The following is an 8,460-nucleotide window of genomic DNA, read 5'->3' as shown; positions in this document are numbered from 1 at the left end:
TGTAAGACAAATATCTCCTTTTTAGGATTGGGGGGACCTCCAGCATCAGCTGAAATGAAAACGTATTCCCCTGCTCCGTGAGCTTGTCAACAAAAGACGCAGACAAAGGGCCCCGCGCTATCTTGAGTCGCTCCAGACCTGAGGCAGTCTGATGGTCAGCCTCTGAATGCTCCTGAGGCGAGAAGGATCTCTAAGGAAGTGTGGTGTGTGCTGCCTTCAGGCTCTCCCTGGAGGTCCTGTCTCTACAGTGGCTTCCTCTAAACACATCTCCCCAGAAGGGCCAGAAATCCCATGAAGATCGGTTTGTGGCACTGGAGTAAACCAATGGGCCATACTTGCAATTCGGAACATCCTAAGGAGATGTGATTTCAGAAAGACGGAGATAAACATTTCTCCTTCCCCGAAGAACTCTTTCTGCCTTTTAGGATTCTAATATCGTGGGGGTAGTTGTCATTCGTGTGCATTCGTCTGTTCAAATTACATTCCTATAAGCACATTTTTATGGAGTAACATACAAAGTTCAGTTTGCAAAAATGCTAGCGGTCTATTGGGGGAAAGATTGGGGATGAATATGATGGTTCGAGAAAGCATAGAACAGTGTATTCGTGCTAACTGAATTACATAAATATGAAATTTCACAGTTTGGGGGGGGTAAATCGGAAAGCTTCAGAGAGGAGGTAGGACTCAAGCTGGAAGGGCAGATAAAACAGAAGTGGAAAAACGTAGTAATCATCCTACTTTTTGCAACATTCACCACTTGGAGACTTTTCTTTGAGAGAATGGTACTGACTGAGCTAAGACTTTTGAAAAATTAAGGTGAAGTGCACTGGTACTCTTTTGGCTCGTGCTACTGGGGTCTGCCCTTAAGTTCTCACCTTTCGTCCTACCCTCTATGCTGCCCTCCTCCTGCTTAATCTACAAAGAGCAGCAGAAGACACTAGAGAAAAATCTTCATAGCTGCTCATTGGTTTTAGGAGAAAATCCAAACCCACACACACAGTTTACAAGGCCATGCTCACTCCTCCATCCCTGGCTCTGCCTTTTCCAGCATTGAATTTTAGCCATGTTCTCTCTCCTGAATGACCGAGTGGAGCCCACTCTTTCTCCATCTCTGCCCATCTTGGGGTGGGGGGGATGTTTCTACCTTGAGCTCTTGCTAGATCAAGAAATGAATAGAAATATGTAAGTTAGGAGAAAAAGATGGTTGGGTTTGGTGTGAAGAACATGGATAAACTTGATTTTAGGAATGTGGAGTGTCAAGTTTCAGAAAAGTATTCAGTTGAAGATGTCTCAAAGGATGTTGAAAAGAGATTTGACCCCAGGAGGACAAGACTGACGCTTGGGGCTGCATAGCTGTGAGCTCTCCGCCATCACTCTCTTATTCTCATTTCATTTGGAAACTCCTGTTTGCGTATCTAGTCTCGCCTCATTGGCTCTGTGTATTTCTTAATCACTAAATCATAAGATTGTGTCCAATGTCATGGACTTGGACCCTTAATGGTCCTCGAGCATCCTAAACAGAGATGATAATTATGTGAAAGCCAATACCCTGGCTGGAAGTGTAGGAAAGAACCATATTTCACACTTGTAATTGTAATACAATTAAGGAGCCTATTTGGAAAACAGTCTGCTTCTCTTGAATTGTAAACTCTCGGGGACCTGGATTCCTGAGATAGAAAGGAAAATCCGTTTTCTGCCCCTTGCATAGAGCCCCAAACATAGTAAGAGCTCAGCAGATGTTAGCTGTTCTTTTGAATATCATCATTAACCACTGTGCCCTGGGGGGTAAAGAAGTCGGCCTAGAGCATTATGACCAACATTCGAGGGAGGGTCGAGGGGTCCTTGATCATTGCTGCTGAAACCCAGGATTTTCATGGCAGGACTTTCATTGGTGGGGGAGGGAGGAAGCAGAGGCAGGACAACTGTGGGCCTGAGCTCCCCACTAATGAAGAGGGTCAAATTTATACTTTAATCATTTCACCAAATGAGATGGTATCTTCAGTTGCAGAGTTACTCTGCCAGGACTGAAAGAAGCTATTCATCATACAACCTCAAACTTGTGTTCCATTTTTGGATCAGACGGCCTATGGTTCCCTAAGAATAACTATTTTTCATAAATCTTTAATTATCTTGTGAGATGAAATTGCATTGCAATCTTACATTAAGTGTTATTAGGTTAAATGTAAACACAAATTACGGGTTCAAAATATGCTATTTAAATAATTTTTAAGCTTCATTTGATTTTTCCATTGCAGAGAAGCCCCCAAAAGTCAAATACGAGTCTGATAATTCCTGGCTAACTTAGTGATTTTTAACCAGAGGAGCCCATCTGAGTCACCGGTGGTATTTCTTGAAAAACAATGCCCCACCCACCCCAAGAGTCTGCTTCAGGTGGGTCCGGATGTGTCCAGACCTGCATCTATTCTGAAACTCTCTGGCATTCTGACCTACAGTTCTGATGAAGATCCCCTGGTGGAGACCAGTTGTCTCTCTTGACTCCCGGTCCAGGGCTCCTCCCACGGGTTCACAGCCTGCATGTCGTTTATAAACATATGTCCTGACCTGGAGGGCCTGGGGCAGGTGCGTTTGCCCTCTTTCAATATTAGCAAGTGAGTCGTTTGTTTCTTGCAATTCTTATTAAATCAGCGCCCTGAAGCAGGACCGATGTGGTGCCTCTTAAAGGCCATGCGCATCTGGCTTCAGAAACAATGAAAGAAAAGAACCCCGCTCCCCCTTTTACTCTCACGAAATTTGGTTTGGGAGACATATGTCCCTAAACTTGAATTACTGATTAACTAAGAAGCTTGCTTTATGAATGGGACTTTAGTCCCTATGTCACTGGGCATGGAAATGTGATCGGTGCATTTTCACTTTCCTAGCATAGCGGCCTGAGTCCCATGCTCTTAGGATCCTGGAACTCTGTGTCTTGCCCTGGGGGCACTCTTCCTGAGGAGGGGCTGAACTCAAATGCTTCAGCTCCTCCCCTTCAGGACAAACAGGACACTGGGACAGCTGGCCTCTGGTGCTCCAGGAAAAGGCTGAGCATTTGTCGATGTGCCTTAGACCCCTGGGGGACGGTACAGGACACAGATGCTACCTCAAAAAGGATCGACCATGTGTCATCTCTATGCTTCCAGAGGGTCACGGCACATTAGCATTGGTCTTGGTGCCTCGCAGAGGGCCAGAGCATTCTGTCTCCAGATTTCATTCAAATTCTGGACTTAAGGTCTGCACATTTGACACTAAATCATATCCCATCTCATGAAATCGATTATCTTGTCTTCTGTTGTTCTATAACTTTATATGAACGTATCTCATCTCCCCCATTAGACTGTAGGTTCTTTGGGCAGAAAGCTATAAGCTGTTTATCTTTGTGTCCCCACAGCCTCGGGCACAGTGTGCGTTCACTGATTTCAGATCCAATGAACAGAAGAGCTCAGGAAAGTAGCCCCAGTATAATTCCTAGTTCCTGGTGCTGTAATATGAAGTCACATCCAAATTTGTGGTCCTTAGGCCTTGTCCCTAATTGGCAGAAAGATGAAAAGCAATCAAGCTGATCATTGAATTCAGCCCTGTTGTTGACGGTGCAGCTAAGTAGATCTGGCCTTTGTCCTTTATTGGGGAATCATCTATGGACATCACCATTCTGAGTTCCTGAAGTTTTTAAAAGATCAAGAACACCGAGAAGAAAGATGAGTGAGAGTGGATGGCAAATGAGGTATACAGTTTCAATTTTTCTTAGTTGAGGTCCAGGCTGGTTTCAGTAGATGATACATCAAGTGAGCCCTCGGAGACACGATCGCTAAGAGTGTAAATCGGCATCACCTGGTGTAAACAGGAATAACACTCTTACTTAATCCACCACTCTTCCTTCTAGGAATTCACCTTGAGGACGTAATACGACAAGTGTGTAGAGATATACATTAAAGAAGTTCATAAAAATTTGAAGATATTGGTAACAACACAAATGTCTACTCATGAAGGATTTGTAGTGTCATTTATGAAATGGCTGTACAAGGCAATATTCCGGAGCCATCAAAAGGTTAAGGTAATTTTTTAATACTCTATTTCATCATTTATAAGCTGCCATTTTAATATTTTAGCATCTCTGAAATTAGGATATGTCTTATCGTCTACAGAGCCTGCTGATTATAATCTGCAGCATTTTTTTTTTTAATTTTACAGGGACATAACCTTACAATCACAAGTGTCTTTCATTCATGGAAGCAGGGCGTGTCGACATGGAAATATGGCCATCATACATGAAGTTAAAAAAGGGTCCTACAGAACACTTCATAGAGAAGATCCCAGGATGTGACATATATGTTGATTTCTGGAAACCTGCATCGAATTCCTGATAGTGATATAGATACAGACAAGTGGTGTCTATAAGTCTATAAGAGTATCTGGGTAGGTTTTAACTTTCTCTGGGTTTTTTTTTTTTTGGAATAATTTACAACATTTCTGTCTTATTAGAAAAAAATAAATTTTCAAATGAATCGGTTACTTTGTTTTTTCCTTTCTACCCACTTTGAGGCCATTACTCTAATTGAGAAGCTCAGGACTCCTTCCCATAAGGGAACCAGGTGAGCAAACGTGGCCTTTCTCTCCAGCCTCAGTCTGCAACACGATCATGGCCACAAGTCCGTGGCTCTCGGCTCTCGATGACGCCATCCAGATAAATTCCTGTGACATGAACTTGTGTGGCCGAGCTCCTATGTAGCCACTTAGCCCACTAGCACTGATGCCGCATTTTCTTATGATGAAGAAAGGAAGGTACTGTCAGGGAACCTGCTTCGCAAGGGGAGGAAGAAGAAAGAAAGAGTGGTTGTTTGAGGAGAGGAGCTGCCTATCCTGATAATGGAAAATAAGGGACAGAGGAGGAATGAAATAATGCATTTAGAACCTGTTTGCCATTAGTCTTCTTCTGACCCAACAACTCTCTACATTTGGCAGAAGTGTGGCCATCAGAGCAATACTACCTCCACCAGGACTGCAGGATTGAACAGAAACTGCTCAAAAGGAGGACTCAGAACACAAGAGTGATCACTTAAAATTATCAGGGCTTTTTCGTTTTTTTAACGTTTAATTGTATTATATTATTTAAACAACCGTAATTAGATGATAACCAGAATCATTTAAATGTATTTGATGTGTGATTTTTAAATTCTTAAGCATTGTGCTAAGTATGTTATTATCAACGAAATTAGCATCCTCACCACTTTCGCTCTCGGTAACTTTCAGCTGCTATTATCTGGAATTTTAGTAGCATCTCATCAGTAAAGGCTCATTGTGGCTGTCCCGTCTGTTCCATTAATAATTTCTTAATTAAATGAGATGACAGCTGTCCCTCCTTGTCCTCGCTACCTTGTCACTCTCTTTCTTTCCAAAGTAATTTTTTTTTCTGGTCTTCCTCATTTTTGCTCCTTATTTTTCTCCCCCCACAGACAGCTCCTGGTGTCGTTCACAAATGGATCTGGAATTTCTTCTCTGATCCTCACCCCGCCTACCCCCATCTGTTCCCTCTCTGTCTTCTTGATTTCAGTTCCATATTCATTTCTCTGTTTCAAAAGCTTTTCTCACTCCTTGCCATCCCCTATCTCGGGTCCTTTTCTGTTGTCTTGGTTTTCTTTTCTGCTGAGCTCTCATTTTTGCCAGAAACAATTCAATCGTGTTACCTTCCTTTCGTGGCCTTTTCTCTCCATATTTCACCTTATGTTCTAAATACCCAGTAATGGAAACACAGCCCTTATACGAAGAGACAGAACTAGTACCAGCTTCGACATGGGAACCCCTGATGACCTCACGACTGTCAGCATCACAGAAATAATTCCCGCTGCAGCCACCCGCTTACTTCTTCAATTCCAAATATTTTCTCCCTTGCGATTTTTTTCTTAATGAGAAACGGGGGACGCTAACTTTGGAACAAGTAGCCTACTTGATACCAAAATAGAACTCCCAGGAGAATGTGTTTCTGGAGTAGTTCATCTTCCAGAATCGCCTTTTACTTGCGACTGTATTGTCATCGTTTTGAAGTCTTCCCCCTTGTTGATAAATAAACCAGCTATGAACTTTAAAAAATAGATCAAGGATTATCTTTGACTCGAGAATAAGAACAGTGCCTCAGGATTCAGCCCTTGTTTTCTTCGGACTGGCTTCTCTATTTCTGCACCTTGTATGTAGAAACACAGGTAGAGCTGAGAAAGGCCTCGCTTTAGAGGTGAGGGCCGCGAGAAGAAGAGCTTCTGGATTTGGACTGTTCGATACCCACCAGCCACATATGGCTTTTTAAATTTAAATGGACTGAAATTAAAGACATAAAATGTAGCGTTCCTATATCACGCTAGACGCATTTCAAGGGTTAGCGGGCCGTCGTGGCCACGGCCACCATGGGGGACAGCACACGGACACGTTCTCATGTCAGCAGCAAAGTCTGTTGACCCTGGTTTGGACTATACAAGACAGACATTTAAGAATCTGGGACTCAGTCTTCTTTGAAGCTGAAGACCCCAGTGCCCTATAATAAAATTTATTTTGTAATGCTGCCTTACAGTGTAGGAACCCGAGGGGTCACGTACGAAGGGAAACTGAAGTAAAGAGAATTTCATATAGTTGATCGCTCATGAAGAGACGCTTTTCAGCTTACAAAGCATTTTCACATCCATCATCACATTGGAAGCCCACAACCGTCCTGTATGATAGAAAAGACAGGTGTTTACATCTTCATTTCCCAGAAGGGGAAACAGCAGTTCAGAGAAATGAGGACTTGTCCAAAGCCACACTTCTTTGAAACTATGATGTAAACCCAAGTCTCCTGCTCCAAATCCCTTGATCTTTTCATCGTGTTGAAAAGCAGAAGGAGAATGGATGCTATTAAAAAAAAAAAAGATCATGTGTATTAAGAACATTCTAGAAGCTGGGTGCTGTGCCAAGGGTTTATGTGCATTGCCTCATGCAACCTCAGCCTGACCTTCAGTCTTAAATGTCCAAGTGCCTCCTTGACCTTCCCCCTCGAAAATCTGCTAAGTTCCCAAACTTACAGTGTCAAAAGTGGCATGGCAATTGCCGAGACAAGCGAGAGGGGCTGAGCTGAAGGTGGTTTTAGTGGAGGTGGAGAGAAAGCAAGATACTTGCGGTATATTTGATTTAATTTAATTTTTAATTTTTATTATTATTTTTTGTGATATATTTTAGAGAGCAAGTTCATTGGATTCATTGATAGAGGGGGGAGGGAAACTGAGGAGTCAAGGACTCAGGTTTTTCACAGGAGCAATGAGATGAATGTTGGTGCCCTTTACGGGAGGCAGAGTGCTTGTGTAACAATGTAAATCAGGTAAGAGAATCCCTCTGTTTAAATTCCTCAGTGAATCCCCATTGCTCTTAGAGCGAAGCCCCAGTCCCTGAGCTTGCTCCGCAGAGCATGTCGTGACCTGGCTAATTTCCAGTCTCTTTCCTGCCTCCTACCTCGTTTGCTTCCTAAGCTCTGGTCCCAGCGCCTCCTCTCTGTTCCTCCAGCTCTGCAATCCTGTCCTCTCCCTCGGCTTGGCCATTGCCTCCTCTGCCCAGAACGCTCTTCCCTAGCTCTACACATTGATGCTCACTCTCCTCTCCCCAGGTCTTAGCTCAAATGTCACCTCCTTAGAGAAGCCTCTTCTTACCACTCCATCTAAAGTCACCTGCATGACCATGACGGAGTCCATTCACCCTTTACTTCCTTCGTAGCATTGCATCACTTTTTAAATTACTTCATTTACTTATTTCTTTTCATGTTGATTGCTCAGCGACCATGTCACCTGTATTTTCTGAAATACCTTCTTGAACCTTCAACAGTGCCTGGCTCCTAGTAGGTCCTCGATGAATTTTTATTCAATAAATAAACAACCTTGGGAGTACGTTCCATTATTATTTCCATTTTACAACTAAGGAGGTGTAAGCTTAGACAATAATTCCCTGATTATTTCACAGCGGGAGGTGGTACAGTCCCAGCCTGATCCCAGTTTTTTCTGCCACTAAGGCTCTCAATCACAGATCTAGCCTGTGTCCTTGTTTTTTACAGTCCCTTGTGTTGGTTAGCTCATTTATTCATTCATCGAACATTTATGGAACATTACAAAGTAAGTGCCAGGCGCGTCAGGCCATTCTGAGCAAAAGTGTGTCTTCATGTAGCTTAAAATCCAGCGGGCAGCTCTTTCATGAGGTGAGAAATGATCACCAGTTTGTTTTACGTATTTCTCTGATTTGCTTACATCTGTATGTACTGAGTATAATAAAAGAATCATAGGAGTAAGCCAGTTCTCGAGAGGTTATTTCTTTGTCCCTCTCCCCTCCCCCTCCAGGTGAGAAGAATCTTTTCTTTCAGATAATCTTCTGGAATGAAGGTTTTGCAAGATATTTTAATAACTGACCAAAACAAAGTACACGTAGCTTATTTGGTACGATCCAAGTGGCTTGTCACATTCA

This window comes from Ursus maritimus, unplaced genomic scaffold (assembly GCF_017311325.1).
Source record: "Ursus maritimus isolate PB19 unplaced genomic scaffold, ASM1731132v1 scaffold_1, whole genome shotgun sequence".
In the NCBI taxonomy this organism is placed as follows: Eukaryota; Metazoa; Chordata; class Mammalia; order Carnivora; family Ursidae; genus Ursus; species Ursus maritimus.
The sequence above is the reverse complement of the archived record's forward strand: the minus strand, read 5'-3'. Positions refer to the sequence as shown.